This window comes from Ranitomeya variabilis, chromosome 6, assembly GCF_051348905.1.
Source record: "Ranitomeya variabilis isolate aRanVar5 chromosome 6, aRanVar5.hap1, whole genome shotgun sequence".
In the NCBI taxonomy this organism is placed as follows: Eukaryota; Metazoa; Chordata; class Amphibia; order Anura; family Dendrobatidae; genus Ranitomeya; species Ranitomeya variabilis.
In genome coordinates this window covers 399,778,730-399,795,972 of record NC_135237.1, presented here as the reverse complement: position 1 = coordinate 399,795,972, position 17,243 = coordinate 399,778,730, and the positions used below count along the sequence as shown (strand labels likewise).

Here is a 17,243-nt window from a genome sequence, read left to right as displayed (position 1 = left end):
ATCTCTCTATTTGCCCCCGCTCATGGTGCAACAGTTTGGCAAGCGGATAAGAAAATGTTGCCCCTACTCAAAACACTCCCCTATATGTACCCCTATCATAAAACAAGGAAAATGGTAGCATTGCTTTATGTAATCTATTGCTTACAGTATGTAATCTCGGTTACGATAAGGACGATCGATGAGTGGACAGCATTTCTTACCTGATCTGACCATCTATAAAATATAGCCAGTAAAGGAAAACCAAGAACACAACGTGCTGTCATAAACTTGCTGAACACGAGACCAACATACTGTGCAATCAAGAACGATTCCTAGAAGAAAAAAAATAAAAAATTATACCAAATAAAAATATTAGTATAAAATATTAGTATAAAAATGTTAAGAAAAACTTTTATTATATTTTGAGTATTAAAATAACCGGGTTCAAGCATTATAGCGATGGAGAAATGAAGACAGGCTGCATTTGTCATCCTCGTCTGTAAAAAAGCCAAACCAACACAAACAAAAAACGGACCATAAACCATTTAAATAAAAACCAACCTATACAGGTTTGGTATCAATGAACTCGTAAAGACCTGGAGAATCATAATGGCAGGTCAATCTTAGCATTTGGTAAGCATAGTAAAAAAAAAATCCAAAAAACAGTTGTGGAATGGTACTATTGTTTCAAGTTCAGTGCACTTGGAACTTTTTTCCCCATTTTTCAGCACACAATATGGTAAAAACTGTGCTGGTAAAAATGTGCTGGCCGTAAAGCACAGCACAGCGGTGACGTCACCGCTGTGCTCTGCTTTTACTTTACGGCCGGCGCTCACAGTCAGTGCGGGAAGCAGACGGCCAGGGACCTGCCGGACATCAGAAGGTGAGTATGTACTGTTTTTTTTTTTACATTTACAATGGTAACCAGGGTAAACATCGGGTTACTAAGCGCGGCCCTGCGCTTAGTAACCCGATGTTTACCCTGGTTACCCGGGGACTTCGGCATCGTTGGTCGCTGGAGAGCTGTCTGTGTGACAGCTCTCCAGCGACCACACAGCGACGCTGCAGCGATCGGCATCGTAATGTGACGGTACCTTTAGGCTAAATTCACACTCGGCGTTTTTGCAGTTTTGTGCAAATTTTCAGTGGTGTTTTAGGCTATGTGCACACGTAGGAAAAGAAGTGCAGAATTTTCTGCACAAAATCAGCATCTCCTGGCAGAATCCACAGCCGCGGATTTGCCGCAGTTTTTATGCGGATTTTGTGATGATTTGCGGCGGAATTGATGCGGATTTTGTGCAGTTTTTGCCACTGTGGATTTTTATCATGGAGGGGTGCAGAAACGCTGCAGATCCGCACAAAAGTGACATGCACTTCTTTGAAATCCGCAGCAATTCCGCACTGATTTTTCTGATTTTTTACATTGATTTACATGGTACTGTAAATCACAGTGCGGATCTGCAGCGTTTGTGCGAAAAAATCCGCTGCGGATCCGCAGCAAATCCGCATCGTGTGCACATAGACTTTGCTGATACTATTAGGCTATCAGATTTCAGAAATCTCATGCGCACACTTTTTTTTTGTATTCAGGATTTTGTGCATTGCATGTTTTTTTTGCACACTGTAGAATGTCACTTACTTCAGCATTTTTCACCCATTGAAATGGATGGTGAAAAAAAAAACCGTTGAAAAAACCCCACAGCTATCAGGATTTGCTTTTTTTGTGCCAAAACCTGATTCTATAGAATAAGACTTTTTATTTTAACACTAAACAGACAAATCTAGCATGCCAAAATAGCAACAACAAAAAAACACAAGTAAAACATGCTTTTTTTCTACAGCTTCTTTCTTGCCGAGAGATCACATTTTGCTGCAGAAAAAAAAGGCTTGAAAAACACCTAGTGTGAACTTACCCTCAAGTTTACGGAAATCCAGTAAGATCCTGCAGCATCATTTCTTTTATTGGTACAACTTCCACTGCAGAAATGCAGCAGATTTAGGCTATGTTCCCACGTTGTGTTTTTTTCTGCACACAAAACCTGCTCTCTTGGCAGTAAAGAAGCTGCTTACAAATACAATTAGGCTGTGTGCACATGTTGCGTTTTTTTCGCTATAAAATAGGGATTTTTGTGTACTCACCGTAAAATCCTTTTCTCCGAGCCACTCATTGGGGGACACAGGACCATGGGTGTTATGCTGCTGTCACTAGGAGGCTGACACTAAGTTGAGACAAAAAGAGTTAGCTCCTCCCCTGCAGTATACACCCTCATGCTGGCTTCCAGAGACCCAGTTCAGTGCAAAAGCAGTAGGAGATTAATAATAATAATAATATATTACATAACATTAGAGTATAACATGTCAGAGAAAGTCAAGAACTAAAAAGGTAACGAGCCGAACAGGCTAACAGGGTGGGTGCTGTGTCCCCCAATGAGTGGCTCGGAGAAAAGAATTTTACGGTGAGTACACAAAAATCCCTATTTCTCCTTCCCCACATTGGGGGACACAGGACCATGGGACGTCCCAAAGCAGTCCCTGGGTGGGAAACAATACAACCAAATAACTGTGTACCATCTGACTATAAATGCGCGACGGCCGCTTGCAGAATACGTCTGCCAAGGGCCGCATCCGCAGAAGATTGAATGTGGACATTGTAGTGTCTTGTGAAAGTATGCAGGCTAGACCACGTTGCGGCCTTGCAAACCTGCTCCGCCGTTGCCTGGTGCCGGATGGCCCAGGAAGCACCCATCGACCGAGTGGAGTGTTCTCTAATCCCCGCCGGGATAGGACTGCCCCTGACCCGATAGGATTCTTGAATAGCAGACCGGATCCATCTGGCTATCGTGGCCTTACACGCGGATAAACCCTTTCTGTGACTCTCCGGTAGCACAAAGAGGGAGTCTGATTTGCGGAAATGAGCAGTTCTGGAAATGTACCTCCTAAGGGCCCGTACCACGTCCAGGGTGTGAAGGGCCTTTTCGACTCTGTTTTGGCTGTGGGCAGAAGGAGGGAAGAATGAGATCTTCATTAAGGTGAAAGGATTAAACCACCTTAGGGAGAAAAGCCGGAAATGGGCATAGGACTACCTTGTCCTGGTGGAAGGCAAGGAAAGGGGCCCGGCAAGATAGAGTGGCCAACTCTGAGACCTGTCTGATAGAAGTTACTGCCACAAGGAAGGCAACCTTCCAGGAGAGGACAGTTAGCGGGACGTCCTGCAGAGGTTCAAACAGAGGTTGCTGAAGAACGCTCAGAACCAAATTGAGATCCCAGGTCTCTAACGGCATTCTGTAGGGGGGTACCACGTGGGAGACCCCTTGAATGAAGGTCCTGACTTGCAAGTTGGCAGCGATCTTACGTTGGAACAACACAGATAACGCTGAGATCTGACCTCTGAGGGAACTGAGCGCCAGGCCAGAATCCAGGCCGGACTGTAGAAAATCCAAAATGGTAGGGATTGAGAAAACAAACGGAGGGCGACCTCGGAGCCTGCACCATGAGAAGAAGGTTTTCCAGGTGCGGTGATAGATGCAAGCGGAAGACGCTTTATGAGCACTTATCATGGTGGGAATGACCTGCTGGGAGAAACCAGCTTGAGTTAGAATCAGGTTTCAACAGCCACGCCGTTAAACGTAGGGCACCGGAGCTCTGGTGGTAGATCGGCCCTTGGCGAAGCAGATCTGGACGGTCTGGTAACCACCAGGAGAAATCGGATACGAGTTGAACGAGCTCCGCGTACCATGCGCGACGTGGCCAATCCGGGGCGACAAGAATCACCGGAACCCCCTCCGTCTTGATTTTTTGGATCACCTTCGGCTGTAAGGGAAGCAGAGGAAACACGTACGGGAGTTGGAACCGATGCCACGGGGATACCAGTGTGTCCACTCCGATGGCCTGGGGATACCGAGAACGTGCTATGAAGTTGGGAACTTTGGCGTTCAGTCTGGACGCCATCAGATCCACGTCCGGAGTTCCCCAGCGAAGACAGATTTGTTGGAAAACCTCTGGATGGAGTTCCCACTCCCCCAAGGCGAGGCCCTGACGGCTGAGAAAATCCGCCGCCCAGTTCTCGGCGCCTGGAATGTGCACTGCGGAAATGGTGGAGTGGTTGGCCTCGGTCCAACGGAGAATGTGGGAGACCTCCTGCAAAGCCGCCCTGCTGCGGGTACCCCCTGATGGTTTATATACGCCACCGCTGTGACGTTGTCCGATTGAACTCGAATTGGGTGACCCGCGAGCAGGAAATGAAAATGTCTCAGGGCGAGTCTGGTCGCTCGAATCTCCAGGATGTTTAAAGGGAGCCTCGACTCCCGAATTGTCCAACGCCCCTGGGCAGTGTGGTGTCGAAACACCGCTGCCTAACCGAGGAGACTGGCGCCGGTAGTTACCACCAGCCAGTGGATCGGGAGAAAAGACCTCCCCTGGAGGAGAGATGATCCCAGCGTCCACCATGTGAGGTCTTGCCTGATCCGTGGGGACAGAGGACATGGCCGATCGAGGGATAAGGGGCTCCTATCTCAATTGTCCAGCAGAGCCTGTTGCAAGGGGCGGAGATGGAGTTGAGCAAAGGGAACCGCTTCTATTGCGGCCACCATTTTCCCCAGGATCCTCATGGCAAACCGAATGGACCGTGGACGAGGATGACAGAGCGTCCGAACTCCCTGCTGAAGCTCTTGGGCCTTCGACCGAGGGAGCAAGACCAGTCCCTTTGACGTGTCCAGGATCATGCCTAGGAAGGAGATCAGTCGGGCAGGAACGGGGAGGACTTGTCCAAGTTGATTAACCAGCCCAGGCGCGAAAAAATCCAAGGTAATGCAGACGCTTGCTTCGCAGGCCTGATAAGACGGACCTTTTATCAAGAGGTCGTCTAAGTATGGCAACACGACCACTCCTCGGGAGTGAAGAATGACCATGATAGCCGCCATGACCTTTGTGAATACCCTGAGCACAGTGGCAAGGCCGAAGGGTAAGGCCGTGAATTGAAAGTGGTCCTCTTGGATGGCGAAACGGAGGAACTTTTGATGTGGCGGGAAGATTGGGATATGAAGATAAGCATCTTTGATGTCTATTGATGCTAGGAACTCGCCTGTCTCCATTGAGGAAATGACCGACCGAAGGGACTCCATCCTGAAGTGCCGAACTTTTACATATTTGTTTAGGAGCTTTAGGTCCAAAATAGGGCGCACCATCCCGTCCTTTTTCGGAACGACGAAGAGGTTTGAGTAAAAACCTCTGAATCTCTGGGACCGGAACAATGACCCCGTTGTGGCGGAGGGATTCGATGGCGCGGTGAAGAGCGTGAGATTGGGCCCCCGAACTTGGGAGACGAGAGGGAAAAAAGCATGCTGGAGGGGAGGCGGAGAATTCTATATTGTAACCAGAAGACACTAGATCTCTGACCCATTCGTTGTGGACGACGGAAAGCCAGACTTGTTGAAAAAGACGTCCGCCTACTTTGGAGGTGTCGACTGGAATAGTCCCCGAGTCATTGCGAAGGGAATCTGGCAGGCCTGGACCCTCTGGTTCTAGGTTGCCTAGGCTTTCCTCGCCAGGACTGATTCGGCCTGTATGAAGGTCGAGAGTCTCTGTCTGTGCGTGGGGATCGTTCTGATCTGGACGAGGCAGCGGAATGGGACCAGAATGGGCTACTGCGAAAGGGCCGAAAACGAAAATATTGTTGGCGCTGAAAGGCAGCTTTAGGCCTGTGTTGCGGGAGGAACTTGCTCTTCCCTGCTGTAGCATCGGAAATAAGCTGGTCTAATTTTTCTCCAAAGAGGCGTCCGCTCTGAAAAGGAAGGGAAATCAGAGACTTTTTTGAGGAGGAATCTGCACGCCACTCTCTAAGCCAAATAGCTCTCCTAATGGTGATGGCGTTTGAAGCCGCAGTTGCTGCACAGTCCGCTGCGTCTAAAGACGCATACATCACATAATCTCCAGCCATGGCAATTTGTTTGCCAAGGTCTCCCGCCTGAGACGGAAGGTCCTGTTCCTGAATGGATTTTGCAAGGGCATCTGCCCAGAAAACCATTGCTTTGGCAACCCAAGCCGCAGCGAAGAAAGGAGGTAGAGAGGAACCCGAGGCTTCGTACACTGAGCGAGCTAGGGAGTCTAGCTGGCGTTCTGTGGGATTTTTAATTGAAGCACCATCAGGTACGGATAAGAGCGTTTTGGTAGCCAAGCGCGATACCGGAGGATCTACTAGTGGAGGTTCCGTCCAATCTTTAACAAGATCTGCAGAAAAGGGATACTTCGATTCCAGGGCCTTTTTGCCCGTAAAACGCTTATCCAGACGCTCCCAGTGTCGCCGGACTATATCCAGGAAATCTGGGTGGGAGGCGAACACCTTATGGGAACGCTTGGTTCTAGTAAAGGAGACAGAATGGTCCGGAGCGGAATTCGGGTCATCGTCCACTTTTAGTGCATGATTGACTGCCTCGATGAGGGAGTCAACAGTAGATCTAAACTCCGGAGTATCCGAATCTAAGGATGCATCAGACTCATACTCGGAGTCGTGGTCGCTACGGGCCCCTGGAGAGGGTGAGCGAGAAGTGGAGCTACCAGAGGCTGAATTATGTGGTGAAAGCTCAGGAGAGGTAGTGCGGATCCGTTTTTTTGGATGACCGTGCCGCCTTCCGGTGAGAGCGGCCCCTGCTGGCCGACGATTCCCCTGTTATGGAGGGATCTCTTAACCCATGAAAAAGAGTACCCCGCTCCCCAGAGGGGTCATGAAGGGATTTAATCGCTTTGGCTAAAGAATCCATGGACTGTGACAGTGACGCGGCCCACTCAGGGGGGCTAGATACACTGGGGTCGGTGGCGGCAGAGGGCTCCTGGGTACATAGGGCATCGCAGGCTGAGCAGAGAGGGGAACTTTGAGGCCGAGGGAGTGGAGCCTGGCAGGTGGTACACGCAGTGAAAAAGGTGGTATGCACCTTGATGATCTTTTTGGCCCTTGACTGCGACATGATGTACCCCAATATAAGTAACAGTCCTCAGGGACTATACAGTATGGAAGCGAGGGAAACGCTGCAGAGAAGCACCTAACGTGGTCTCCTTACCCGGGTCCTGTGTCCCGCAAAGAGGTGAGGCGGCGCTGATGGATTAGACGACCGGCGTCCAAAAAGGAAAAACGCTGGCACGTGCAGGGTAGCTGGAGCTGCGGTGTGCAGTGAAAGAAAGATGGCCGCCGGGGGTTGAGAGGGTAATCTCGCAGAGAGCGAGAAGCGCCAGGACCGGGGGCGGAGCCGCAGGATGATGCGAACGGTGGGCGGGGCCTATCGGGATGTCGCCCGCACTAGGCCGAAGCCGGGGACTAAATTTATGGCCTCGGCCCGGCGCGCGGAGCGCCTAGGAGCCCTGTGGAGACCCTGAAAAATGAGCCCTCCAGAACAGCCGGAACGACCGACCCCCCCCCCCCCAGGTGGCACTTACCCCGAATGGAGGGGAATTGCAGAGCAGCTTGCAGCAGGTTAGCTGTGCCCAGGGTGGTTAGGATGGTGCAGGGTTGAGGGAGCCTCTATCCACCATCCCCATAAGAGGGGGGTGGAGAGAAACCGTCTGCCTCCTTCCATCATCCGCTTTCTCAGTGGTGATGCAGTGGGGGCTGCACGGACGCCACAATGAAAATGAGCTTCTGAACAGCCGAGGGTAAAACCTGGTGGGCAGGGCAGAATGTCCGGCAATAGGCCTGGCTGCAGAAGAGGATATGTGGAGGACACTCCATGTGCTCGTCTGTAAGGAGGGGGGGAGATCGGTCCCTTGAAAGGGGCCCGTCGCCCCCAAAGAATCAGCTCAGGCAGTGGCATCCCACGTCGCAGGAGAGGATACGGAAAGGTAAAACTCCCGTGCTCGCCTGTTGTTGGTTCGGGGAGATCGGAGCCTTGAAAGGTTCCGTCGCCCCTTCGTCCGGTAAAAAAGATTGAAATCCAGTGTGCCTCCTACAGACACTGAGCTTGAACTGGGTCTCTGGAAGCCAGCATGAGGGTGTATACTGCGGGGAGGAGCTAACTCTTTTTGTCTCAACTTAGTGTCAGCCTCCTAGTGACAGCAGCATAACACCCATGGTCCTGTGTCCCCCAATGTGGCGAAGGAGAAAACGCGATAAAAACGCATACATATGCATACTATCATTTAGAATGCATTCTGCAATTTTTGTGCACATTTTCCCGCGGAAAAAACGCATTGCGGTAAAAAACGCAGCATGTTCATTAATTTTGTGGTTTTTTTGCTATATAATGTATTGGGAAAGATCCGGAAAAAACGCGCAAAACACGCAGAAAATGTCCAGTTTTCTTCAGGAATTTTCTGCAAGAAATTCTTACGTGTGCACATACCCTTACAAATTACTTTATTTCAGTTCTCCAATACAAAAAGTGAAACTTGTATATTATATAGAACCATTACAAACAGAGTGATCGATTTCAAGTGTTTATTTCTGTTTATGTTGATCAGGGTCATACTGGTCGTAATGATTCTCCAATGGCACTGACACATGCTGGCTTATTGGCCAGCAGCTGCCTAGGGCCCCCACAGCTCCAGAGTCAAGGGAGCCTCCCAGTGTCAGAGAGCAGCAGCTAGAGACAGGAGCCTGTCCGCTGCTAAAGAGAAATGAATATTCACGCTTCCCCACGCCCCCATGGGCGTGGAGAGGAGTGAATACCATTTCATATTAATAGCGGGCAGCGTTACCCGCAGCTGAGAGTGGCTAACACTGCCCGCTAATGCTGCTGAATCGGGGCCCCGGTGGTGGGCCCCTGAAGGGCGGAAAACCCTGATTGCGATCCCTGCAGCTTGGGACCGAAGCGGAGATGCAGGGATCCACATGCGACGGCGATTAGGGATCAGCTGACGCCGCAGTCTGAAGAAGGCGGAGGGAGATGAGTGAGAGACGAAGATATGCACTGCGCATGCCCAGTAATCCCAGCCCCACAGTGAGAATAAATCAGAAGACACTGTGGGGCGGGATCTTGGGCAGCGCGGCCGCACAGGCGGAGTCAGCCTGACATCAAATTATGTCAGAAGACAGGCAGCGCTAACTGCGCATGCCCAAGGGATAACATAACAATGCAGGCTCCGGGACAGATTCAAACAATACTGAGGAGGCGGCACCCGGCGCCAAGGGGGTAGGAATGACGGCTGTGCTGCGTGTGATTAGGAAGGAAAGGCCCGCTTCCCTGGCGATTTCACAGTGTGAGGAGGCACATTTTATAAGTGTTTATTTCAGCGTGAGCAGGGCGCATAACTAAAAGAGCCACCTTGTCCAAATGCAGCATTAGTGCTGCACAAGGTGGCTCTTTTAGTTGCAAACGCCTGGGCGGGGGGGGGGGGGGGGGGGGGGTGACAGGTTCCCTTTAAAAGCCATTGGCAATCTAGGAAATTATTACATGCATACAACCCACTCTATGGTATATGGGATATATGTGTGTGTGTGTGTGTGTGTGTGTGTGTGTGTGTGTGTGTGTGTGTGTGTGTGTGTGTGTGTGTGTGTGTGTGTGTGTGTGTGTGAATAAGTATGGCTGAAAAAACCACAGGGTAATCAAATCACATCAGAATAGGTAGGTAAGAATAAATATACCGTAATAGAGCGCAAAGTGTATTGTGCAGTTAATAACTTAATATAGCCATACATGCAAGTACCATTGGCAAGAGCCATGTGGAACCCCATTAATTGGAAAAACAAAGTGCACTAGCCAAATAAAACCTATACTTTCAAAATATAACCCTATAGACCAATGGAAGTGAATCCCATACTGGGTGAAGTGAAATGGATACGACTATTGAGAGTAAACAAGTGGTCCAAGAGAATATATAGCCCAAGCTAAGGCAGACGTGGACAGGGAAGACCCCAACGGGCGTTTCGCTCAATGCTTCTTCAGGGGGCGTGTTGTCAGGGGCCAATAAGCAGCTTTATATATCCTGAGCTGCGTGCGTTAATGGCGGCCAATGCGGCACTCCCAATGACACATTGGGCCGAAAGAATGATTTTCTCGGTGAGCCCAAGGTGCTCCAGCCCGACGCTGATGATTACGGCTTGAAGCCAATGAAAACCCAAGTCATTATCTCAGTAAATTAAAATAATTACCGTAACAAAAACATCTGCAAAGGCTTCCTAAGCATTTAAAAAGGCCCCTTAGTCTGTTTTAGTAGGCTCCACAATCATGGGGAAGACTGCTGACTTGACAGATGTCCAGAAAACAGTCACTGACACACTCCACAAGGAGGGTAAGCCACAAAAGGTCATTGCTAAAGAAGCTGGCTGTTCACAGAGTGCTGCATCCAAGCATATTTATGGAACGTTGAGTGGAAGGAAAAAGTGTGGTAGAAAAAGGTGCACAAGCAACTGGGATAACTGCAGCCTTGAAAAGATTGTTAAGAAAAGGCCATTCAAAAATTGGGGGAGATTCACAAGGATTGGACTCCTGCCGGAGTCATTGCTTCAAGAGCCACCACACACAGACATATCCAGGGCATGGGCTACAAGTGTCAAATTCCTTGTGTCAAACCACTCATGGCCAATAGATAATACCAGAATCATCTTACCTGGGCCAAGGAGAAAAAGAACTAGACTGTTGCTTAGTGGTCCAAGGTGTTGCTTTCAGATGAAAGTAAATTTTACATTTCGTTTGGGAATCAAGGTCCCAGAGTCTGGAGGAAGAGTGGAGAGGCACACAATCCAAGCTGCTTGAGGTCTAGTGTGAAGTTTCCACAATCAGTGATGGTTTAGAGAGCCACGTCATCTGCTGGTGTAGGTACACTGTGTTTTATCAAGACTAAAGTCAGCGCAGCCGTCTACTAGGAAATGTTAGAGCACTTCATGCTTCCTTCTGCCGACAAGCTTATTGGAGATGGATAATGACTTTTGGGTTTTCATTGGCTGTAAGCCATAATCATCAACATTAACAGAAATAAACACTTAAAATAGATCATTCTGTTTGTAATGACTCTATATAATATAGGAGTTTCACTTTTTGTATTGAAGAACTGAAATAAATTAAACTTTTTTATGATATTCTAATTTAATGAGAAGCACTTGCAGCAGGTTTTCTTGCATTTTTCAGGATCCCAAAGTTCAGCTTTTATTTCCCACCTCAAAAGCATGAACACAGGTCATCAATGCAAGATGTATGTGAACCCATAAAATCATTTTTTGAAAAACGGCAATTTGATCAAATTATTTACTGGAAAAAGGCCTAAGGGGTAAGGTTTCTCCTTGTGGACAGTGACATACCAGCACGGGCTTGTCAAGGTAAGGAGGCTTTCCCAATGCTCCTCTGGGAAATATAATATGCAAATTGCCTCTTCAGAGAAAAAGAGGACCTGAACTCTATAGCGCCACCTGTTGGAAGTAGTGATCCTACAAGTCACAATCAACCCTTTAACGAGTCTTGCAATATGACTTAGGATAAAAACCAAATCAGTATCTCAATTTGCAGACACGGTGTGCTATAAAGTTCAAGTCCTCTTTTTCTCTGAAGAGGCAATTTGCTTACTGGAAAAAGATTTTTATGTCTGAGAAAACAGTGACCATTCTGAATAAAAAAGTTCAAATGGGTTCATGAAAAAAAATACACAGTTACAAATGTAACAGCGGGGGAGGTGAATTGGTCAGGAATAGTTTACTTATGACAATGGCAGTGCATTGAGTTTGTAGGACAGGGTTTACTTTCACACTTTGGTCAGCCCTTGAGTTAGGCTGCTTTCACACTAGCGTTTGTACGGGGCCGTCGCGCCCGACGTACAGACGCATACTGTGCAAAAAATGCCCGACGTTGGCAGCGGAAGCAGTCTTAAGACGCTTCCGCTGCTTCATTGCAAGGTACGGGGAGAAGGGGGTGGAGTTTCGGCCGCGCATGCGCGGTCGAAAATGGCGGTCTCGACGCACAAAAAAAGTTACATGTAACTTTTTTTGCGGCGGTGCGCCAAAACACAACACAACCGTCGCAAGACAGTTGCGACGTGTGGCGATACGTCGCAATGCGTCAGTAATGTAAGTCTATGGGGAAAAAACGCATCCTGCAGACAACTTTGCAGGATGCGTTTTTTCTCCTAAACAACGCATTGCGACGTCCGCCGAAAAACACTAGTGTGAAAGTAGCCTCAATCAGGTATTGTGCAGTATCACACCTTGGTTGGCCAATGTTTACTTTTCACGTATCACTAATTAAATTAAACTGTACTATAACAATAATAATAATCTTTATTTTTATATAGGGCTAACATACTCCGCAGCGCTTTACAGTTTGCACACATTATCATCGCTGTCCCTGATGGGGCTCACAATCTAAGTTCCCTATCAGTATGTCTTTGGAGTGTGGGAGGAAAGCGGAGTACCCGGAGGAAACCTACGCAAACACGGGAAGAACATACAAACTCCTTGCAGATATTGTCCTGGGAACCCAGGACTCCAGCACTGCAAGGCTGCAGTGCTATCCACTGAGCCACCGTGCTGCCCGAACTAATCCTAGCTGCCATATTCTCAGGTGATTTCACCAAGACATTATGGTTTACACCAGGGCTGTGGAGTCGGTAAGCCACAGTTGTGACTCCGACTCCTGGATTTGATCAGGTTCCGACTCAGACTCCTTCATAAATGGCCAATTCGTAACAATAAATTTACTGTTGTAAAATATTAACATCGTGCTTATTCAGTTTCTCACCATCATATAAGTAATCATCAGACCACTTAGAGCAAAAACTATATTTATTAGAATACAATTAGAATATAGCAAATAACTTTTATAAACTTTTCTAAACTGTTGTAAGTAAATATGCAATAAACACTTATGCAGTTAATAAGAAGAAATCTATAAATTTGTCCTCAGAAAAAGTATTGCCTCTGTCAGATCCTCCTTCATGGATGCCCTCAAATCTGATCTAATTATTTTGAGAGCAGAGAACAACCTCTCTACACTAACTTGGGTTGGTGGCAAAGCAGTAACCACTCGGGCAACATCTCTGACAATGTCAGGATACAGAGGAATCGCTTGTTGCACTGTTATTTTTGATGAATGGTCAAATTTCTCAATTTCTTTTAGTGCACAAGAAAAATTCTGCTGAAATGTACTGGCTGTGTTCTTTGATGGGGATGACTCTTCTTCTATGCGGGAACGCTTTGCACGGTCCTTGTGATCCAAATATTTTACGAAATTAAATTCTTCATCAGTTGATGAGGGTGCAGGACGACCAAATTCTTCTTGTTCCTCCTGACTGTTCTGCAACCCTTTCATCCTTACTGCTATTTCAAACAGAGCTTCTTTTCCTTTAGTTAGCTGTTGATCATCTAGAAGAATCCGATGCATTGGGTCTACATAAACAGCTGCCAAAAGAATGTTATTTTGTAATAGTAGCTCCTCTCTCCGTTTCATTGATGTAGCAATGCCACTTGCAATTAACCCTCCTCTTTGGGACAGGCGAAACATCAGGTTCTTCCACTCCTTTAAGAAAATACCTGGAGTTAAGTCCTCTGCTTGTAATTTTTTAGTCACTGTAAATGGGTGCTCTAGCAATTTTTCCAGCTCAGTCACCTGATTCCACTGACTTTCAGTTAGCGTCAATTGAGGGTTAGCCATGTCTACAAGAAAGGTTTTCAGTTCAACCAAGCGCTGAATCATTAAGTAAGTACTGCCCCATCATGTGGCTTGATCAATAATTGCCCCTTTTCCAGCACGTCTCTTCAAAATTGAGTCAACTTTAGGGGTTCTGGCCACAGTAGCCAATTTTCTCACCTTGCCAATCAGTGCAGCAGCACGTCCTTCTTGCAGACTGTCTCTTATAGTCAGCTGTAGCGTATGCACAACACAGCGCATGTGATGAATGAAAGAACGTATTGACACAGTTTCAACAAGATCATCTAAACTATCATGTTGCTGTTCATCTGAAGCAACTTCAGTTTGCTCCTCAGTTACAATACTTCTATTTCAAACATTTCTGTATCTGTGGACCCAGAATGTTCTTCTAGCTGCTGGTCACCATCATTACTCTCATTCATTAGCTTAATAGTACTTATCATATTTGAAGCATTGTCAGTTACGACAGAAAGAACTTGCTCTTTTTTAAGTTCATAGTCTTGCAGAACATTTTCCACCAAGACCTGGAGAAACTCACTGGTGTGATGAGCTTTGGTGTCTTTTACTGCCAATGTCTTGGTAACTATTTCATTTTTGTCACAAACAAACCGGACATTGATGGCAAAATAGTTCACTCTGTGACGTGTGCAGGCATCCATTTTGAGAAACAGAAAGCGTCCCTTTTTTAAGTTCTTCCTTTTGTTTAAAAGCTTCTTCGATTACTAATTTTCTAATACTCTCTCTCCAGAGAAACACCAAGCTTGCGGGCCATTTCCCCATTCAGACACATAAAAGCTGGTCGTGAAAATAATGAAATAGGCACACTATCCTTTACAACAAGCTCTAGGATCTGTTTTTTTAAATGTATCTACTGTCATTGTCACATAACTGTCACTGACAAAATATCTTGCAACTGATGGCTGCAAAGTTCTCTGCTCCTTTGTTTGGCTGGAAGAGCTGGGCACTGGTTCATTGGTTTGGATGCAGTCTCTCTCATCCACTGCTTTCAGTACTTCTGGATGAAAGCGCTGTAAATGTCTCTTTAGATTAGAAGCTCTGTTAGGAGCATTTTTATCTTTGCCTGACTATGCACTGATCTTGGCTTCACAGCATTTGTTTTCGCCTGGATCATTTGTCATACACTGACAGACATAATGTTTTCTATCTTGAGTGATGGTGAAATGTTCAAATACAGCTGATTTAATGTGACGCTTCTTTGACATTCTCAGGTTTTTAATTCTGCATTCACAATCCAAATGACAATTGTTTTTCCTAAAAACAATTGTACAAAATTATTGCCAGGTCGTACAACTGACATAGTGGTCAGTAATACTGTTATTCCTCATGTACTCACAGTTAACTGATGCAAAGTTTGTTGAAAGGATAATACTTCAGTTCTTACAGTCTTCCTCTTCTGAGTAGCAGCTGTGAGATGCTTGGAAGACGCACACCTAGTAAACATCTAGTCTAGAGGAGGAGCTTTACTACTAAGAATTTGCAACACATTTTCACTTTCAGTTTCATACATTGTAAGTAGGGGGGTTGGGGCAGCATGAGGTTAACCAAGTATAAGATTAGATAAGGGCAGTGGAGAACAGTGACACACAAGAAGTAAGAAATGTCTCTATCTCCAGCAGAACTGCTTATCGCTGTTGTTCATAGTTTGATAGAACATATATATTTGAGTAACATTTATAAAATTCATATGAAAGTTCAATTATGAAATATTAATACATTTTTTTAAAGCTGGAGTCGGAACATTTCTACCGACTCCGACTCCAACCAAAACTAACTCCGACTCCACAGCCCTGGTTTACACTTGGGGAAAAAAAAAATAAATCACAAAAATAAATGGGTTTCACATACTGCTGTACCTGCTTTTTTCACTAAAAATGCAGCAAAACCAGATACCCGCATTTTTGCACTTCCTCATTACTTTCTAAGGCTAAGTTTGCACTGAGCTTTTTTTTGCTGCTTTTTTTAATGCTAATTTTCAGCTGCTTTTCACCATACCTGCAAAGCCTATGAGATTTCAGAAAGCTCATACATACAATTTTTTTTTGGCCATCAGTATTTTGTGCTATGCATGGTTTTAGGACATACAGCACTTTCAGCTTTTCACCCATTGAACTAACAAATCATGAAAAACGCACCAAAACCTGTGTTTTTGCCGCAGCTTCTTTCCTGCCAAGCACTCAGGTTTTGCTGCAGAAAAAACTCCCAGTGTGAACTTACCCCAAGGGTGAAAAAACAGTGTGTGCATGAGATTTCTGAAATCTCATAGCTTGAGCTGGAACTGTAAAACACAGTTTTCAATTTGCATTAAAAAAAAACCGCAGCAACAAAACGCAAAGTGTGAACATAGCCTTACAGATGTTATTTCTTCAGCTCCCCTGAGTATTGGGCTCTCTCACATTTTACAATTCGCCATACACAGGGCTGGCATCAGCACCCAGTCAAGTGCTGTGGCCCTGAGCTGGCGAGGGGCCCACTAGCCGTCGGGGACACCGGCACACTATGGGGACCCAGGGCTTGTTCTCGTGAGTGGGCCCCCCGCTTGCGATACTTACCTCTCCCAGTTCCACCGTTGTGGTCTTTTCCGCATCTCCTAACTGTGATGTTTCAGGTGAGAGGGAGCGATGACGTGACTAGTTTACACCCTCCGCCTGAACAGTCACAGTGCATAGATCCGGAAGACACCGACGCTGAGGAGTCCGGAGCAGAGCAGCGGCTGACGAGGAGAGGTCAGTATTTCATTTTTTTATGTTTGGAGCAATATATGAGGTTCATCATATATGGAGCATCATATGGGGCTCATAAATGGAGCATTCTATATGGAGCATCATATGAGGCCCGTTATATATGGAGCATCTTATGGGGCCTATCATATACTGGAGCATCTTATGGGGCCCATTACATACTGAGGTCATTCCATGGTAGCTTACGTTACAACACAATATAGTAACTTACGTTACAAAGATGATAGTAACTTACCTTACAATAAGTTTAATCCAATGGATGGTAACATATTGAAACGTAAGTTACCATCAGCTTAGTAACGCAAGTAACTATACTGTGCGGTAACATAAGTTATCTATATTTCCTGTAATAAAAACTGTTGCTTTTAACTTGAGAGGTTAAAATAAATTGTTTAAAGTTGCTGGGACTATAGTGCTTTAATACAATAAAAAATTGTGCTTCTCCCCTGTTTACCAGAACAGAAAATTTGTCAGACTCATGAAGGACAATTGCCTTTCCTTTTTTTGTAAAGTAAGTTACCAAGTAATAACACTGTATTTTGTATTTAATTTTACTGTTGAAAAATCAAACTGTGTTGAAATCTATTGAGAATAGTTTAATGTACAATATACTTTCACTCCTTTTTGTGCCTGCCTTCAAAGAACAGTCTGTAGCCAGTTTTTGGCTTGTGAATGTAATGTAAGTTACCATGGAATGACCCACAGGAACATTATATGGGGCCCCATCATGTACTGTATGAAACATTATATGGGACCTATTCTGTAAGGAGCAATTTATGGGGCCCATCATAAACTGTATGGAACATTATATGGGGTCCATCAAACTGGAGCATTATATGGGTCTCATACTGTATGGAGCAATATACGGGGCTCATTATTCTTTATGGAGAATTATATGGGGCCCGTTATACTGTATGGCGCATTATATGGGACCCAGTATACTGTA

General features: G+C 46.1%; 1 protein-coding gene across 6 annotated transcripts in view; it reads right to left on the bottom strand.

Annotated features, from left to right (window-relative positions):
• FAM210A (family with sequence similarity 210 member A) overlaps positions 1-17,243 on the bottom strand; it is a 50,818-nt gene that overhangs the window by 30,220 nt on the left and 3,355 nt on the right. For 5 of the 6 annotated variants that reach the window (XM_077270133.1, XM_077270132.1, XM_077270131.1 and 2 more), the window contains exon 2: positions 201-311. The gene's annotated coding sequence lies outside the window, so the exon portion shown is untranslated. Of the gene's footprint in view, positions 1-200; positions 312-2,118; positions 2,194-17,243 lie in introns of those variants that run through there. The other variant, XM_077270136.1, reaches the window with a different exon arrangement.